The sequence below is a fragment of the Puntigrus tetrazona genome, chromosome 25, assembly GCF_018831695.1.
Source record: "Puntigrus tetrazona isolate hp1 chromosome 25, ASM1883169v1, whole genome shotgun sequence".
In the NCBI taxonomy this organism is placed as follows: Eukaryota; Metazoa; Chordata; class Actinopteri; order Cypriniformes; family Cyprinidae; genus Puntigrus; species Puntigrus tetrazona.
The window spans coordinates 16,320,876-16,341,007 of NC_056723.1; the positions used below are offsets into that span (position 1 = coordinate 16,320,876).

Sequence of the window (20,132 nt, forward strand, 5' to 3'; positions counted from 1 at the left end):
GTCTCTCGTTGGTTAGCATGTACCGCAGTCCTGAGGGGTCCGGCCCACCTCTTCTGCCACGAGGCCACCGGTCGCGCGGTGTATTCCCGGGCATACGGGCGGCAGTGTGACCGCTTGTCTGCCGGGACTGGGGATTCCCAAACTGTCGCTCTGCACCTGTAATGGCCACGCGGAGCAGTGTGACCCGCCATCGGACAGTGTCTGTCCTGCCGACCACACCACTGGACACAACTGCGCAGAGGTCGGTCACCGGGTCTCCATGCACAATTATCTTGATAGGTCGGCGTGTACTGCAAGCAGCCTTTCATTTATAAAATCTCTTCCGCAGTGCGTTTATATCGGCTATTACGGGTGACCCTGTCCTGGGCTCTGAGACCACCGCCGCCCCTGCATGTGTCCGACGGTCCGCAAAGCGGCAGACAGTTCTCCGCACGCATTATAAAAAGCCTCGACTCCAACCAGGTGCTTCCTGGCGCCTGCAACCAGGACATAGCTGTAACCAGCAGACGTGGTATTTGATTTATAAGAGCATCTGTCCAGGATGCGCCACACATTTCTGCATCGCGACACATGTTGGAATATGTCATATAGCTTTACTGTAACAGTCAAACGCTTGGAAAAAGATTTATGTTTTTGACAGAAGTCTCTTATGCTACATTTACTAAGGCCTCATTTATTTGATTAAAATACAGTATAAAAGTAATATTTAAAGAACTGTTTTCCTTTGAATATAGTTTAATTAAAATTGTTTTCAAATATAATGTGTAATAATCTAAAATATATGTAATTTTTAATATAATTTATTGTGATCAAATCTACTAAATCCTTCAGAAATCATTGTAGCATGCTTGATTTTATTATTTAATAATAAATAATAATATTATTTAATATTTAATAATAATAATAGTTTTTCTTGAGCATCAAATCAGCATCTCTGGAGGATTTCTGAGGATCATGTGACACTGAAGACTGGAGTAATGATGCTGAAAATTTAGCTTTGATCACAGCAATGCAATATATATTCAAATAGAAAACAGTTCTGATTTTAAAATGAAAAAAAAAAAACAATAGTGAATGACAGTGTATGTGATATTTTGTCTTGTAATATGTAATATGTAATTTATTACCGTGCGAAGCTGTAATTCAGCACACTTCACCGTCTGGTGTCACCCGTGAGGTGCCAGGTGTGAAGAATGCGCCCCTGGTTATTACGAAAACCGCACAATGAGGTGGGGGCGGAGAATGCCGGCCCTGTCTAGTGCAACAACAACATCGACATGACGGACCGAGTCCTGCGATGCTAGAACGGGCGCTTGTCTCAAATGCCTTTACTACAGCGAGGTGAAAGCTGTGACCGCTGCAAGATCGGGCTATTACGGCAACGCACTGACCCAGAGCTGCAGGAGTAAGTTCTTCAGGAAATCTGTGCTTTAATACTGTGTTTACAAATGTGTTTAGAAAATGTGATCCAAACATTTTTATTATATATTTTGGCTCATAACCTGTATTTATTTGATCCAAAAACACAGCAGAAGCAATATTTTTTTTAAACATCTACAATAACTGCTTTCTATGCAAATATATTTTTAAACATAATTTATTCCTCTAAATTTTGTATAAGTGATGATAGAAATATTTACTAAAATTATAAATGTCTTTATGTCAGATAAATGCTATTCTTCTATTCTTCCGAACTTTTGTTCTTCAAGAAACCTGAAAACTCAGCTTTTTTTTAACATAATAATAATAATAAACGTTTCTGAGTACCAAATCCAAATATTAGAATGACGTCTAGAATCATGTGACTGAGTAATGATGCTAAAATTCAGCACTGAAATAAATTACATTTTATATTTTTTTTGTACGTTATTAATTAATATTCAAACTGAAAACAGTTATTTTCAATAGTAAAAAATATTTCAGAATATCAGTTTTTGCTGTATGTTTGGGTCAAATAAATGCACTATTGTTAAAAATAGCATGCACGATTAAAAGGTCTAGATAAAGTTCATTTTACCAATCTACCCAAATTATTTCTTTCAAAAAGTTATTTACCCCATTGGCAGGTTATTTAGCTTAGTAAAAACTCTCAAGACTAAATAAATCTTCTTAATTTAGGATTTTTTTATATATTTTGGCAAAAAAATCTAGTCTTGAAAACAATTTTTGCAGTGCACTATCCCTATGCCGCTGTGTTCCTAATGCGTAGTCGTGGTCTTTCTCAGAGTGTGTGTGTAATCACATGGGCACGGTTGGAGGCGTGCACCTCTCCGGGTAACTGGGCAGCTGTGAGCTGAGCAGCGGTCAGTGCCAGTGTCTTCCTGTTGTGGGTCACGCGTTGCGATCAGTGCGCTCCGGACACCTGGAACATGGCCAGCGGAACGGCTGCGGAAGGCCTGCGACTGCGACCTCAACACTCTTTCCGGCTCTGTCCTGCAACGAGGTACGTGCCGCTTATGCTGCCGCTGACATGTCAGGGTTGGGGATCCTAATAAAGTGCATGGATGAATCTGTGCTTTTATTCCCTGTGATGTAGATCATGGGCCAGTGCTCTTGTAAACCCGGGTTGGGAGGCAGAACCTGTCGAGAGTGTCGAGAGCTGTTCTGGGGAAACCCTGAGGTCAAATGTCACGGTGAGTTTGGAAAACTGAAAAATATCAGTGCAGTAAATGAGCCGCTCAGTTATGATAATAGTTTGCAATGCAAATGTAATGTATCTCTAAGGAAACCAGAATATTATTTTATTACATTGTTATTTGTTTTTTTAATATTAAGACAAGTTGGCTGTGATACCTGCTTTAATATTATATTATTATTCAGATGTTGGGGTTAGGTCTTATAAAAAATATATTCCTGCATGCAAAATAAACTGCATTTTAAAACATAATCAAACTGAATATAGTTATTTAAATTAAAATAAAAATTCAAAATATTATTGCATTTTTGATCAAGTAATAAAACCTTGATGAGCATCTTTTTGAAAAACATAAATATTCTTACCTTTTTTTTCAGCTTTTGTATGGTATTGTTATATTTAAGTTATATAAGTATTTTAAATATATACAAAGACACAAAGTAAAAAAAAATATGTTTATATTATTAGTAGTATATAATTAATAATAACGGTAATGTAGTTTTTTGTATTTTTTTATTAGCGCTGTCAAACAATGATTTTGATTAATCAAAAAAGCAAATGTTTTTGTTTACGTGGCATATGTGTGTACTGTGTTTATTATGTATATAATATAACTAAACAACCATGCATGTAAATAAATTTAAATAGAAATATATAAATATATCAGAAATCTATGCTGTATATGTGAATGTATTTATATATACATAATAAGCAATAATAAATACACGCACATATATTATGTAAACAAAACATGTTAATTGTAAATTAATTCTTTGACATGACTAATTATTATATTATTTTCCCCACCCATGTAGTCTTCAGTATGACAGCAATCTGAAAACGATTATTTTGTATTCCCATACAAAAATTCACATCAATAAAATGTGATAAATCTTACATTTAAACGATCACTGCCGAACATTGAATAAACTCCCATAAATGCAACTCGCTTTGCTGACATTGCAAAAATGCTCTTCCAATACCCTACACCATAAATTCAGTCGACAGCCCGACTCTGTAGGAATGTCTAGCAGAAAGATTCGCCCCAGATGTGCAGGACCATGACGAGCTCATGGGGATCTGTCCAAACCTCACAATACCTCTCTCTCTACTCCCACAATGCACCTTTGTATTCGTGGGCTTCCCTGATGGGGCCATTGAGTCTGCTGCAGCGCTCCTCCTCAGAAAAGAGGCTTTGTCCTCTCTCTGACTGTATCTCATGGCTGTGCGGACCATATCTTTAGAAATCTATTTGAAGAATAGTTCTGGCGCTTTTGAGGTCCTGAACCCAAGAAAAGTCAGACGATCTCCTTCAAGAACATCGTGACACATTTATTAGAGCAATCTCAGCCCAATTAAAATCTCATTCTCAAGAACGACGTGTGAAATATGACACAGCATCTGCATTTCCTCTACTTCTACATGGTGAAAGAGATTTCCAATAAGTAACATTCTCACACAGCCACACAAGTCTTGAAGGACGTGAAGATAGTCAAATGCTTTTTATGCACAAACTTTTCCCTTTAAGCCATTTGGTCTCAAGCAGCGCAGGTTTCGGACTCTCTTTGGGCTGATGAAGCGCTTTGCTGACACAGATCTGTTCCACCCCACACCCTGCGTTTGTTTGCAGAGTCCTGACAGAGCAGGAAGCCCCCGTGTTCCTCTAAGATCCAGTTACCCTCTATAACCTCCTGTTGACTCACCCCCTCAGTGCGCACCGAGCATTTGTTCAGCTTGAGCTCCGCTTTATGTGCTTTCCTGTTAAATACTACTTCGATAAGCTTGTGAAATCTTTTACGCTCTGTCCAACCACAAACTGATTTCCTCAGAGGTTTTATAGGTTGTTGCTAAACTTTTGTATAATTAGTAGAAATTTAAATGTGCCCACCACTGTAGTAGAATGCGTTATTGTTATCAATGACTGGGAGATGTTTTATTGAAAATGTGTTACTTATATTTGAATTACAACAATAGGTAAAATTACCCTGTGGTGGATCTAGTCTTAAAGACTAAAAGTTAAACCAAACAAATTAGTTAAAACAAACTCTAAAAGCCCTTGTGAAAGAAAAGATAGCCAGACATAGTTGTGTTCAAGAAGTGACGTTTCCTCTCATGCATTTTTACACAACTTTATCTGCGTGGTGATGAAAAACAGATGGAAAGGATACATATATTCAGGGGTGCAGATATGTGCACGCAAACCGTCAGAGCGTAGTTTAGATTTGAGCTTTTGTTTTGAGTTGAAACCTTTTACAGTATTAGACTTAAGGTCATTGCACACTGAAATTTTCGTGATGCGCGCTTTTTTGTATTCATCATCTTTTCCTGTCAAAATGTATGCTACAGATGCGAAAGGCAGAAAATCTAACCTGATCCAAATCCAAAAGCAATGTGTAAACGTGATTACACTTATTTAATTGTTATTGAGAATTTCAGACCCGGTATGCAAAGAAAAGTCCTTTAGTCAATCAGAAACAGTTCTTAACAGCCACCAACCATGCCAGCGCAGAAATCAGCGTGCTCACCTATGCACCACTTACTTACTTATTACTGTATGAGACAACCATATCTTTGACAACCATATATAAAACATAAGTGAAAACCTATTGACAGTTAAATTCAAAGTTACTGCTTAAGACTACATTCATTGATAAAAAATTGATATTGGTCATGCAGCTGCAACTGCTCTCATGGCTGGTTACTGTTTACACAAATCTGGCAAATATATTACCAACCCAGAAGTTGGTGCATTTTTTAAGGCATATTTCCAATAGCTTGTTAACATCGTCATGAATGTTTAACAGCAGTAAAATGGACTTTGTTATTACAGAAGTACCTCTCGAGTGGTTTCAGTCTGGGAGACAGTGGTTCTCCTTCTAATTTTGCGTAATATATGTTTTACACCCCATGCCTTAGCCATATATGTCTATGTAAACGACTGCTAAATACACAAACACACTGCACTGCATCGAATCTTGTTTATTTTAGCTCTGCTTTTCAAAGGTTCATGCAATTCTCAAGCTGGCTTGTAAACAATAAAATCCAGATGTGTTCCTCTGGCAGTAAAAGCCTATTCTAGCATTTTTGTGACAATTACTACTAAATACTTCCCGTCACCACATACAAAAGCTCCTACGCTCTATTCACTTCTCAGGGTCACATTCATGGCATTGTTCCAACAAGAAACACCCCCGGTGCCTCCTAAGGCCCCCTGGATAATGGCAGGGATTAACCTCCCAGATAATTCCCTATCTCTAGTACCTCATATGCATTAGCTGCCTTAGGTGAAGGAGTCTTTCCAGTGGAATGTGTGTTTAATCACGTCACACTGGAATGCGTTTTTAAGTAAACGAACCATCCCAGACAGGATCCCCATTCACAAATTGTATGCATCACACGTATTGTCCTGAAATCTCCTCGGGGTCAAAAAAGTGCTGATCTCTGGTTACCTATTTGCCTGTAAAGACCTGCACTTTGGTATAAATCCCAGTGAGCTACCAAGACAGCATCATATTCTCTGCCCCCTCTAATGGCGAATTTATCTACAAAGGTGGCACAGAAGCGCTTCTGAACTGGCATTTGTGTGTCTTTAACTGACTGCATAATGCTGCTCAGAGGTGGCATGAATGCATTTACGCAGCAATTTCTACTGTATACTTTGATACGAGAGGGATGTGGTGGATCAGAGCAAGCATGAAATCTGGCTTTATATACAGCGTTTTTGTTATATCTTTACAGAGAAATTTAAGGAGGCACAGAGCAGCTTAACATGCAAGCTGTTTAAAGATGCCTGAAGTTAATTAGTTTTGGCCTAATTTTTATCACCACTCATGGAGAAGTCCATGAAGATTTTGTATTTACAAATTGAAAAACAAACACCACCACAAAGTCATAGTTACTGAATGAGAAACCACGCGAATGCAACCTTTGTTTTCAGTTTATTTAAACGCATATTACTGCGACAACGTAATTTAAAACTCATAAATGCCAACTTTTCAGTAGGGCTTGAATGCACCATCAGAATGATTTGTGCTGATATACTGAAAAGTATTAAAAATAATTAGTTTAATCTAATTAAAGTGGACTATTTCACACAATATTGGTGACTTCTACGCATTTTTAGAGTAGTCTATTGTTAGCTTAGCAACATGCTAAGAGTTGATGCCTGTGTTAAGCATTCAAATTAGGTATGTTTGTCGCAGTAGACAGCTAGCTTATAAGTTTTGGAATAGTGCTAAACAGGTATATTCCAAAATATGGCCTTGATGAAGGTTAACAAGGCTGTTACAACTAGAATGTTCTGTGGAGGAGCACGTTTGTTTAAGGGCCTCATGCTAAGTCATTCCTACTGTGGTGTTTGCTGAGTGTCTCCTGTCTGTCATTGTGGGGCAGTTATTGCCTTTGTTCACCAAACACTCGCATTGCAGCAGTAAAAATGCGCAAACAATCTTTTCCTTCATCCTTGCACTCCCACCACCTTCCCTGATTCCTGTGGCTCGCTCTTTCATCTCCAGCTTAATAAGGTCACAGTCACTCTAAGTTTGCAGAAAATGCCAGTCAAAGAACAGTCTTAAAAACATCTCAGGTTCATTTCTTTTAGCCTTTCTAATATCAGCTGTAATTACTAAATCACCATTTCGCTTTTATGCAGAATACACCACATAATTATTGGATTCTTTGTTTTAAATATAATTTCAATGTTTTATTATTTTTGCTCTTTTATAAATGCAAAAAAATCTGCACATCAGCTTTATTTCAGTTAACAGAAACAGATTTAGCTTTAGTTGTACTCTTTATACTTAAACGTCAATGTTCCTGTATATTTTCAGCATGTGATTGTGACCCAAGAGGCATCATGAGCAGCAGTGCAACAAGGTCACAGGTCACTGCGTTTGCGTGTGAAAGTGTTTCCGGCCTCGATGTGACACGTGTGCTCGAGGCTACACCGGTGAGTTCCCACACCGCAGCGCTGCCACCAGTGCTTCGCTGAATGGGATGTGATTGTGGGCGACCTCACCAACCAGACCCACAGACTGGTCCAGAAGGTCAATACCATCAAAGCCACTGGCATTACCGGACCCTACCAAGCTACCATCAATAACGTTGAAAGCAGTGCCAACTCAATCCGCAACATCCTGGCTTCCAAAATCCAGCCACTCAGCCCCTAACGAGATCCAAGGACTTCTCGAACAAGCCACGTGAGTTAACGCCTTTCTCAGGATGTGGAAACAAGCATAGATCTTTCTCATGAGAATAATCTTTTGAATATATCTTCTCTGAAGTGCCTTGATGTCTGAAATGAACACCAACCTTAACTCTGACGGAGGAGACCTTGTCCGAGATATCATCCGACAGCAACAGCACAGGCACCAAACTGAAGTCCTCAAAGAAGAAGCTCAGAAACTGGAACAGACGGTGAAGGACCTTCAGGAGCAGGTGGAGTTTGTGAAGAACTCAGACATTCGAGGTGAGTAATAATCAATCAAGTTCTTGTAAAGCCTTTTCTTTAACACAATGCATCAATGCAAAAAGTTGTTTGATCCGCAGGGGGCCAGAGCCAGTGTGACTCGATACTATGAGCAGTCCCAGATGGCGGAGATCCGCAAATGCCTCCATCATTGATCCAGACAACCTGGTCAATCAGTCTGCCACCCTGAGGACAGAAACAGAAGACTTAATGAACCAGACCAAAGAAGAGTTCATCCAACGACACGATGAGTTTGAGAAGAAACTGACAACCTTGCTGGACAGCTGGAGACTCTGGACCTGTCTGAGCTTAGCAAGAAGGTAAAGTGGTCAACAGATCAATGAACATGGTCAAGAGCTTATCTAAATTTTAATTTTTTTAAATTTTAATAATACAAAGTTTAGTTTTCAGAAACAAATCAATGTCACTTTCATGTTATAAGAAGTTGTGAACACGATTCCTCGTTTCAAAACGTTAAATTTTAATTATTCAATAAAAAAGTTGATTCTGCATCTGCAACTGTAGTTATATGCCTGTAGTAGTAACTGTAGTAGATTCTTCCATTTTCCATTTTCTTCCATTTTTAGTGATGTATAGTGCTAGTTTATCAGGAAGTGACAATTTTGTTCTCTTTGACTCGTTGGATGGAAACGGTCCAATTTAAATTCAAAATTCTTGACTTTGGATGAAAACCCAGCTAGTGAGTTTTGCATATGTAAATTTAAAGCTAGATTTAACTTTGTGCTCTCTCCGGATAGACATGTGGCAGTCCAGCTGGCTCAGAGAACTGTGCCGACTCTCGCGGAGGCCTGAGCTGTGTGGATGGGGAAGGAAAGAGGAAGTGTGGAGGGAGAGGGATGTGACGGCCTCACCACACTCTGCTCACAACGCCTGGCAGAAAGCCAAGGACTTTGACCTGGAGATCATCAGCGCTATGGAGGAAGTGGACAAGCTCTCCAAAATGGTGAGGTTTCTCAGCTGATACTCGTATCTGATGTTGATATGACATGCATTTTTGTAGAGGTATGCTTCTGTTTGGATCTTCTCACTGTAAAAAGTAATAGTTCACCCAAAAATTTTAATCCTGTCATAATAAACTCATTCTCAAGTAGTTCCAAACTTGTATGAATTTCTTTCAAAGGAAGATATTTTGAAGAAAAGTTTGTAACCAGGCTGTTTTGGGTTATAAATTCTTTTAAATACTAGATAACTTCTGAATGCTTTTGTGGGGACATTGTAGAACTTAAAGGATTTCTTGAATTTGTGTGTTCAGGTGTCAGAGGCAAAGGTAAAAGCAGATGAAGCAAAGTTTAATGCTCAAGAAGTGCTGGCAAAACCAACTAGACCAAAAAAGCGTGTGGATGGAAGCAATGAGGAGCTACGGCAACTCATCAGACAGATTCGAGACTTTCTCACTCGTAAGAAACACTTGTGATAGATTGCTTTTGATGATCAGATCCTTGATTTTGAACTCCTGCTCTGTCTGGTTCTACAGAAGATGGGGCGGACCTGAAAGCATCGAGGCTGTGGCCAATGAGGTTCTGCAAATGCAGATGCCCACCACTCCAGCCCAGCTGCAGAACCTGACCGCAGAGATCAGGGACCGCGTGAGCAGGCTTGACAGACGTCGAGGACATCCTCAACCAGAGCGCTGCTGACATTCTGAGAGCAGAAAGCCTGCTGGAACAAGCCCGCAAGGCCAGGTCTGAGATCTATTCAGTCATTTACATTAGTCCCAGAGTACAGTCTGATATAGTAAAAATTAAAAATGTATTTATCGATGGATATATCAGATTTACGGAGCTTCAAAATAATTGCCGCTATCCACAAGCTTTACCAAGCATGGATAAATTGTTAAAAAACTATGTGTTGGTTTGAAAGAAGAAAGTCATATACACTTAGAATGGCTTGAGGGTGAGTAAAATATGCCGTAATTTTAAATTTTGGGTGAACTATTCCTTTAATTTCTCTTTTAATTTTTGTTTTTCCTAAATCAGGAGGGAATCATTTCCTCTAATGCTTCAAAAATTTTATTATTTGACTTTAAGTCTCACTATTGTCAACTTAATAATAATAATGACATGGAATTACTTTTTTTTTTAGATTATAGGCATGTATTTGCCTTCAGGCATTTATAAACAAAAAAAAACAGAATGTTAAAAATCAAGATTTTCTAAATCATTGAAATGTAAAATTATATTATATATTATATTATATATCATGTCTTCTGTAGCATTTTAATTAAGGCATAACACAAGACTTCTTTGTCCTACAAATAATTAAAAGTAAAAACATTTAGTAGAAAAATCTGTCATGAAGTGTTTTATTTTGGAATGAGAACCCAAAATGAACATGAGAGGGATTCTGGTTGAGAAGCACTTCCTTAAATGTACCATATCTGTGGAGTGTGGTGCATTGCCACCTACTGACCAGTTCATTGAACAACATGTTACCTGTATTTATATAGCCCTTTTAACAATACAGATTGTGTCAAAGCACTTAAGATTATCAAACAGGAGAACAGAGTGTCAGTAAAGTAAAATGTAGTACCTGTGCAGTCAAATGACAAAAAATAACTGAAATGAATGTAAATGTTTGTATATTGTCTGGTTTTCACAGAAAGGAGGCGATGGATGTGAAAGACACTGCTGAGATGGTGAAGGAGGCCTTGCAGCAGGCTGAGCGCGCCCAGAGTTCAGTGACCGAGGCTCTGAAACAGGCCAGCGACATCAAAGGAACAAGACCTGCTGATCTCCGTGAAGTTTATGTTCCTGGCCATTTGTTCCAAAGGGGACCGTTTTAGCCATTCTTTAGTCATTAGTCATTTGGAATTGATCTTTGATGTCATTTGTGACTCTTTTGTTTTAAAAGGTGGAGTCGGAGAGGCGTCCGGACTCGGAGCTAAAACTGAGTAGCCATGCACCGAAGGCTGCTGAAGTTGGAAAGCGATGTAGCTTTGCTGAAAGAAAAGGCACTCAACACCTCCACCAGCGCCAACAGCACAGAGAAAGAGGCGGACAGCATCAAGGCACTTGCTGAGCAGCTCAAAAGGTGCATGAATCACCTGGATATGATACGTCATCTGCTATGAAGTGTTGTGGGTTTTTGTAACCTATACTATACATGACTGTTTATGCAGGATCTGGATTCAGAGTTGAAGGACAAGTACAGTAGTGTTGAGGAGCTAATCACACAGAAAGCAGAAGGAGTGGCAGAGGCCAAGAAAAGAGCAGAAAAACTCCAACAGGAAGCCAAAACTCTGCTGCTACAGGCCAGTGACAAACTCCAGCTGCTAAAAGTATGTAAATAACGCATCTCTAATTAAAGTATTAGAAGAGAACATAACAAAACATTGATATTTTAAATGTTCTCGCTTAAAAAATGAACTATATGTCTGTGTTTTCAGATCTTGAGAAAAAACTATGATGAAAATCAGAAGCTGCTGGAGGACAAGGCCAATGAACTGGTGGATCTGGAGAAGGCTGTGAAAGAAGAACTGCTTCCAGGAGATCAGTCACAAAGTCACCGCCTACAGCACCTGTCTGTTTTAACACTACTACTGACTGCTTTAGGAACATATATTACATCAAATCCCTGAGAAAGTTTTGTGAGTTTTACCCATACTTTATGATCACTGTATGGAAGGGTGTTACACACTTTTTATGAACACGAGAGAATGTGATTTGGATTTTAAAACATAGCAGACCAAAGAGTGAATGTAGGATATGCCCAACATAACTATGAGACTGCAATTACATTGACCTCATTGTTTCAATTTTAGAATTAGAGTTAAAAAGTAAAATAATATAAATGTGATTTTTAAAAACGTTTTTGTTTACAGATACTTGGACCAACTTGTGAATACCATGAAAGTTCAATCAGAATAAACTCAAAGTGTGAAACTGACATTGTTATTTTGTGAATTTCTCAAATCAAGAAATCGATCAATCTGAGGAAACCTTAAAATATGCAAATAACACTGAAGACTTGTGTATTTTTACATTGTTTATTTTCAGTTGTTGGTTTTATTTCTGGAAAATGATACTGATATGGACCGGGATCATGGCTGTAGACTGGAGCTGGACCTGTCCTGAATCAATTAGGCTCACAGACTGATGATACACGGAGCCCACGACTGATCTAAATGATCCAGATAAAGATCTGTTACCTATTCTCAATTGCCCTGTGTATCATCAGTCTTGGGCTACAGCTCTGACATTGTTCTTGTGGTCATTAAAATAACCAGAAGCGGCGTTATTTGACATTCACGTTAGATTATGCTCTATTTACTTCATTAAGTTAAGGTTACATCAGACTTGTCTTACACTGGTAACGTTCATTCCAGGAACACTTCCATAACAGTTGCATTAAAGATGGATATTTTGGGAAGTGTCTAAAATGACTGCTATATGTACAGTACATGTTTACCAGTACGTACATTGGTGCTTGGTGATGAGTTTTTGGCTCAAGGACTACATTTAAACTCACACCAGAAGTGTTTAGCTGGGATTTGGCTTTATGAAGACCAGTGAAGTTTTAACACACTGACTCAATCAATCATTTCTTATTTAAACTACTTTATACACAGAGGCATTGTCATGTTAGAGTCCTGTCCAAAAATATGTATCCACAATTCCTAGAACATCATTGTATGCTTTAACATTACGATTTGTACTCATGGATATTATAATAATACATACATACTTAATAATAAATTTAATAATGAAATTAATAATAAATTAAAGTAGTTCAACCTGTTTATTGGAAGAGGGTGACCCAATACTTTTGTCAATATAGTGTATAAAGTTACATTTATGTTTGTGATTACACTTGTGTTTAATTTTAAGTTTTAAGTGTTTTATCTGTCTTTATCTCTTTAGACTGTTTTTAGACACATTAAATATGTTACCCTGTACTCTACAGAACTTAACTGCACTCTAAAAGACTTACTCAACAAACATCACCTGTACTCTGCAGGATTTACTTTAGTCAACAAACCTTAGCTGTATTCTACAGGACTTACCTTTAGTCAAGAAACCTTACCTATATTCTACAGGACGTTACCCATATTCTACAACACTTACCTTTATATAACAAACCTAACCTGTTTCCCAAAACACTTACCTTTAATCAGCAGACCTAATGTGTACTCCCAAAACACTTACCTTTACTCAACAAACTTTACCTTTATTCTGCAGGACTTACCTTTAGTCAACAAACTGTATCTGGACTCTAAAACAATTACCTTTAGTCAAAAACCTTTTCTGCATTCTAAAACACTTACCTTTATTCAACAAACCACCTGTATTCTGCAGGACTTACCTTTATTCAACAAACCTTACCTTTATTCTGCAGGATTTACCTTTAGTCAACAGACCTAATCTGTACTCTAAAACACTTTCCTTTAGTCAACAAACTGTACCTGTAATCTAAAACACTTACCTTTATTCAACAAACCTTAACTGTATTCTACAGGACTTACCTTTAGTCAACAAACCTTACTTATACTTTACAGGACTAACCTTTAGTCAACAGACCTAATCTGTACTCTAAAACACTTACCTTTAGTCAACAAACCTTACCTGTATTCTGCAGGATTTACCTTTAGTCAACAAACTGTACCTGTATTCTACAGGACTTACCTGTTTTCTAAATCACATACCTTCACTCAACAAACCTTATATGTATTCTACAGGACTTACCTGTTTTCTAAATCCCTTTACCTTTAGTCAACAAACTGTACCTGTAACAAAACACTAAAACACATTACTTTATTCAACAAAGGACTTACTAACTAACCTTATTCTACAGGGACTTACCTTTAGTCAACAAACCTCACTTCTGTATTCTTAAAACACTTACCTTTACTTCAAACTTTTTTATTCTGCAGGACTTTACTTTAGTCAAAAAAACTGCACTTTTACAGGACTACCTTTAGTCAACAAACTGTACCTATTACTGTACTCTAAATCACTTACCTTCATTCAACAAACCTTACCTTTGTATAACAACTCACAGTTTATATCTACTCCTACTTCCTTTAAAAAAACTTCTTTCACTACCTTACCTTATTCTACAGGACTTACCTTTAGTCAACGGAACTTACCTGCCTTCTTTTATCACGACAATGCTCATTTCTAATAAACTCATACATTAGCCATTCTACAGGACTTACCTTTAGTCAACAAACTGCTACCTGTATTCTACAGTCAATAGACCAAATCTGGTACACTACTTACCTTTATTCTGCAGGACTTACCTGTTTTCTAAATCACTTACCTTCATTCAACAAACTTACTGCATTACAGGACTTGGTTTTAATGTATTCTACAGGACTTACCTTCATTCAACTAACCTTACCTGTATTCTGCAGGACTTACCTTAGTCAACAAACTAATCTGTATTCTAAAAACACTTACCTTTTTCTACAACTTACCTTCATTCCAAAATTCTGCAGGACTTACATCTACAGGACTTACCTTTATAATGCAGGACTGTATTCTAAATCACTTACCTTCAGTCAACAAACCTTACATGTATTCTACAGGACTTGATTACTCAACAAACCTTACCTTTATTCAGTCAACTAACTTTACTGTATACTTTACAGGACTTTTCCTTTAGTCTTACATTCACCTAATCTGTAGGACTTACAAAAACAGTTAACTTTACTGCAGAAACCTTCTGTACTCTGTAAACCAGTTAACTTTACTCAAGAAAACCTTACCTTTCTACAGGACTTACCTTTATTCTGCAGGCCTTACCTGTTTTCTAAATCACTTACCTTCATTTAACAAACCTTACATGTATTCTACAGGACTTACCTTTAGTCAACAAACCTTACCTGTATTCTGCAGGACTTACCTTCAGTCAACTAAACTTACTTATACTTTACAGGACTTACCTTTAGTCAACAGACCAAATCTGTACACTAACACACTTACCTTTAATCAACAAAACTTACCTGTATTCTGCAGGACTCTACCATTAGTCAACAAACTGTACACTGTATTCTACAGGACTTACCTGTTTTCTAAATCACTTACCTTCATTCAACAGAACTTACCATTCTACAGGACTTGCCTTTAATCAACATACCTTACTTGTACTCTAAAATACTTACCTTTAGTCAACAAATTGTACCTGTACTCTAAAAACAGTTACCTTCATTCAACAAACCTTACCTGTATTCTGCAGGACTTACCTTTAATCAACAAACCTTACATGTATTCTACAGGACTTACCTGTTTTCTAAATAACTTACCTTCATTCAACAGACCTTACCTGTATTCTGCAGGACTTACCTTTAGTCAACTAACAACACTTATAATTTACAGGACTTACCTTTAATCAAAAAAACCTTACCTGTATTCTACAGGACTTACCTTTAGTTAAGAAACTTTACCTGTATTTTACAGGATTTGCCTTTATTCTGCAGGATTTACCTCATTCAACAACCTTTTACCTATACTCTAAAGGACTTACATTTACTCAACAACCTTACCTTTATTCTGCAAGACTTACCTATATTCTGCAGGACTTACCTTTAGTCAACAAACTGTATCTGGACTCTAAAACAATTACCTTTAGTCAATAAACCTTTCCTGCATTCTAAAACACTTACCTTTATTCAACAAACCTTTGCCTGTATTCTGTAGGACTTACCTTTATTCAACAAACCTTACCTTTATTCTGCAGGACTTACCTTTAGTCAACAGACCTAATCTGTACTCTAAAACACTTTACTTTTAGTCAACAAACCTTACCTGTATTCTAGAGGACTTATCTGTACTCAACAGATCTTACTTGTACTCTAAAACACTTACCTTAGTCAACAAACTGTACCCTGTAATCTAAAACACTTACCTTTATTCAACAAACCTTACACTGCATTCTACAGGACTTACCTTCAGATCAACTAACCTTACTTATACTTTACAGGACTTACCTTTAGTCAACAGACCTAATCTGAACTCTAAAACAGTTAACTTTACTCAAGAAACCTACCTGCATTTTACAGGACTTAACTTTATTCTGCAGGACTTACCTGTTTTCTAAAACACTTACCTTCATTTAACAAACCCTACCTGTATTATACAGGACTTACCTTTATTCAACAAACCTTACCTTTTATTCTACAGGACTTACCTTTAGTCAAAAAACTGTACCTGTATTCAACAGGACTTACCTTTATTCTGCAGGACTTACCTGTTTTCTAAATCACTTACCTTTAGTCAACAAACCTTAACTGTATTCTGCAGGACTTCTACCTTCAGTCAACTAAACTTACTTATACTTTACAGGACTTACCTTTAGTCAACAGGTGACCAAATCTGTAATTTAAAACACTTACCTTTAATTAACAAACTCTAACCTGTATTCTGCAGGACTTACCTGTTTTCTAAATTACTACCTTCATCCAGCAAACCTTACATTTATTCTACAGGACTTACCTTCATTCAACAGGCCTTACCTGTATTCTGCAGGACTTACCTTAGTCAAAAAAACTGTACCTGTACTCTAAAACACTTACCTTTATTCAACAAACCTTAACTGTATTCTACAGACTTAACACTTTAGTCAACAAACCTTACATATACTTTACAGGACTAACCTTTAGTCAACAGACCCAATCTGTACTTCCAAAACACTTACCTTTTAGTCAACAAACCATACCTGTATTCTGCAGACTTACTTTAGTCAAGTTAGTTAAGAAACTTTTACCTGTATTTTACAGGACTTGCCTTTATTCTGCAGGATTTACCTTTATTCAAACAAACCTTACCTGTACTCCAAAACACTTACCCTTTACTCAACAAACCGTATTTTTATTCTGCAAGACTTACCTATATTCTGCAGGACTTACCTTTAGTCAACAAGGCTAATATCTGAACTCCAAAACACCTACATTTAGTCAATAAACCTGTCCTGCATTCTACAACACTTACCTTTAATGAACAAACCTCACCTGTATTCTGCAGGACTTACCTTTAGTCAACAAACTGTACCTGTATTCATACAGGACTTACCTGTTTTCTAAATCACTTACCTTCATTCAGCAAACTTTACACATGTTATCTCTACAGGACTTACCTTTTAGTCAACAAACCTTACCTGTATTCTGCAGACTTACCTTCAGTCAACTAACTTTACTTATACTTTACAGAACTTACCTTTAGTCAACAGACCTAATCTGTATTCTCTACAAGACTTACCTTCATTCAACAGGCCTTACCTGTATTCTGCAGGACTTACCTTTAGTCAAAAACTGTACCTGTACTCTGCAAAACACTTACCTTTATTCAACAAACCTAACTGTATTCTACAGGACTTACCTTTAGTCAACAAACCTTTAGCATATACTTTACAGGACTAACCTTTAGTCAACAGACCTAATCTGTGCATCTAAAACACTTTACCTTTAGTCAACAAACCTTACCTGTATTCTACAGACTTACTTTAGTCTGGTTAGTTAAGAAACTTTACCTGTATTTTACAGGACCTGCCTTTATTCTGCAGGATTTACCTTTATTCAACAAACCTTATACTGTACCCAAAACACGTTATGCCTTTACTCAACAAACCTTACCTTTGTATTCTGCAAGACTTAACTATATTCTGCAGGACTTACCTTTAGTCAACAAACTGTATCTGGACTCCCAAAACAATTACCTTTTAGTCACTAAACCTTTCCTGCATTCTAAAACACTTACCTTTATTCAACAAACCTTACCTGTATTCTGTAGGACTTACCTTTATTCATCAAACACTTACCTTTATTCTAGAGGACTTATCTGTACCTGGGACAGATCTTACTTGTACTCTCTAAAAACTTCTTACCTTTAGTCAAATAAACTGTACTTGTAATCTAAAACACTTACCTTTATTCAACAAACCAGCACGTATACTTTACAGGACTGCAACCTTTAGTCAACAGACCTAATCTGTACTCTAAAAACTTACCTTTAGTCAACAAACCTTACATGTATTCTGCAGGACTTACCTGTTTTCTAAATCACTTACCTTTATTCAACAAACCTTACATGTATTCTACAGGACTTACCTTTATTCTGCAGGACTTACCTGTTTTCTAAATCACTTACCTTCATTCAGCAAACCTTACCTGTATTCTGCAGGACTTACCTTTAGTCAACTAAACCTTACTTATAATTTACAGGACTTACCTTTAGTCAAAAACCTTACCCGTATTCTACAGGACTTACCTTTAGTCAAACAAAAATGTACCTGTACTCTAAAACACTTACCTTTATTCAACAAACCTTAACTGTATTCTACACGACTTACCTTTAGTTAAGAAACTTTACTCTGTAGTCTGAAACACTTACCTTTATTCAACAAACCTTACCTGTGCTCTACAGGACTTAACTGTATTCTACAACACTTACCTTTAGTCAACAAACCTTACCTGTATGTGTAACGCCCTGGAAAAAGCTGGAAAAAGCAGGGGAAAATAACCCACCAGAGTGTTACGACTATGCATTCTTGTTGAAAACTTTCACTCGTATCGTACACAATCATAGGATTACATGTCACAAATCAATCATGGAAGCAAATCCATCACCGTGTATGGATATATTGCGCTTGCATAAAACAGACAAGCGCATTTTTCATACATTTGTAATTGTTTGTAATTGTAGTAGAATAAAGTAACTTAAAGTAATAACTGTATGAGTCTCTTATACAACTTATAACAATTATCAAATGTTTAACTGAATGTAACACAAAATATGTGCTCACTTCAGATTATCTCACTAGATTTGTGAGAAGGAAATCCTAGCAGCCATGTGCTGTACACCGCACTCCATGCGCCTTCACACTCCATAAGCAGCACAATTGCAGCGAATATCACACTCTTTCAACTTCTAATATACCGGTTCATACTCTTGGCATGCATTATAAAAACACACAATGATGAGTTTACACATATATCACAGTAACACATGGAAAAAACAGGGAAAATAACACAACACTTCCTCAACAGGCTCTGAGTCGCATGAGGAAATTCATGCGATACTCCCGGAAAGGTATATTACCACACCCAATCAATTGCTCCCAGAATAATGGATGCTTTCACTTGGCAATCGCTGCCCAATCAAACCGGCACCTACACCATTATTTTCCCGACGCCACTCACACACTCCAGAAAGAGCCGCCTGTGTTACATACACTACTGAATGGAATGAAATATATACTCAACCAAAATCCAAATATATTTCCATTTGAACAGAACCAATTACCATGGCAAACTTGGTCCATTTCCAGACCCATACCATTTAAAGTACCCAAATACTATTATATACTACCTGTTACATATACTAAAGAACTTATCTGTACTCTATAAGACTTACCTGTTGTGTACAACGCGTAACCTTTATTCAACAAACATTACCTGTATTCTACAGGACCTAATTGTATTCTATAACACTTACCTCTAGTCAAGAAACCTTACAGCGTACTCACAACATATACCTATAGTAATAATATGATTTCTAGAACAGGTTTTTGAAGTTTGCTTTTATACTGCAATACCTTTTTCTAATTATTTTCTTAAATAATGACCCCAAAACACTTTTTGCGTGTTTACTGTTTGATGTTAATGGAAAAAGCTAAGCCCTGAATTGTGTTTCCATCTTACTGCAGATGTATTTTAATCACAACCTATATTACATTTGAATTTATTCAGCCATGTAAGAAAAACTAGCAAATAGCAGTAGTAAATGTATATTTTGCGTCTTGGGTTTCATAAAGGATATTCACAACATTAATAAATGTGATTTGGCTCTAATTTAAACACCGTTAAGGATTAAGATGACTCATATACAAATTAACTTAATAAAGCAATATAAAAACATAAGTTTATCGTGGACTCACCAGCAGATCAGATGTGATACCCGATGCGAGACTGAAGCAGCACAAGTTTAATCTTCGACATTCTTTTCAGACATCTACTGTGACGACATAAGCGCCTCAAAGAATCGCTCGCGCCACACGTTCTAATTCTTTTTATTA

The 20,132-nt window shown here is 37.2% G+C and overlaps 1 pseudogene; it reads left to right on the forward strand.

Annotated features, from left to right (window-relative positions):
- Positions 1–11,757, forward strand: part of LOC122331310 — an 11,886-nt pseudogene extending 129 nt beyond the window's left edge.
- The last annotated feature ends 8,375 nt before the right edge of the window (positions 11,758–20,132 follow it).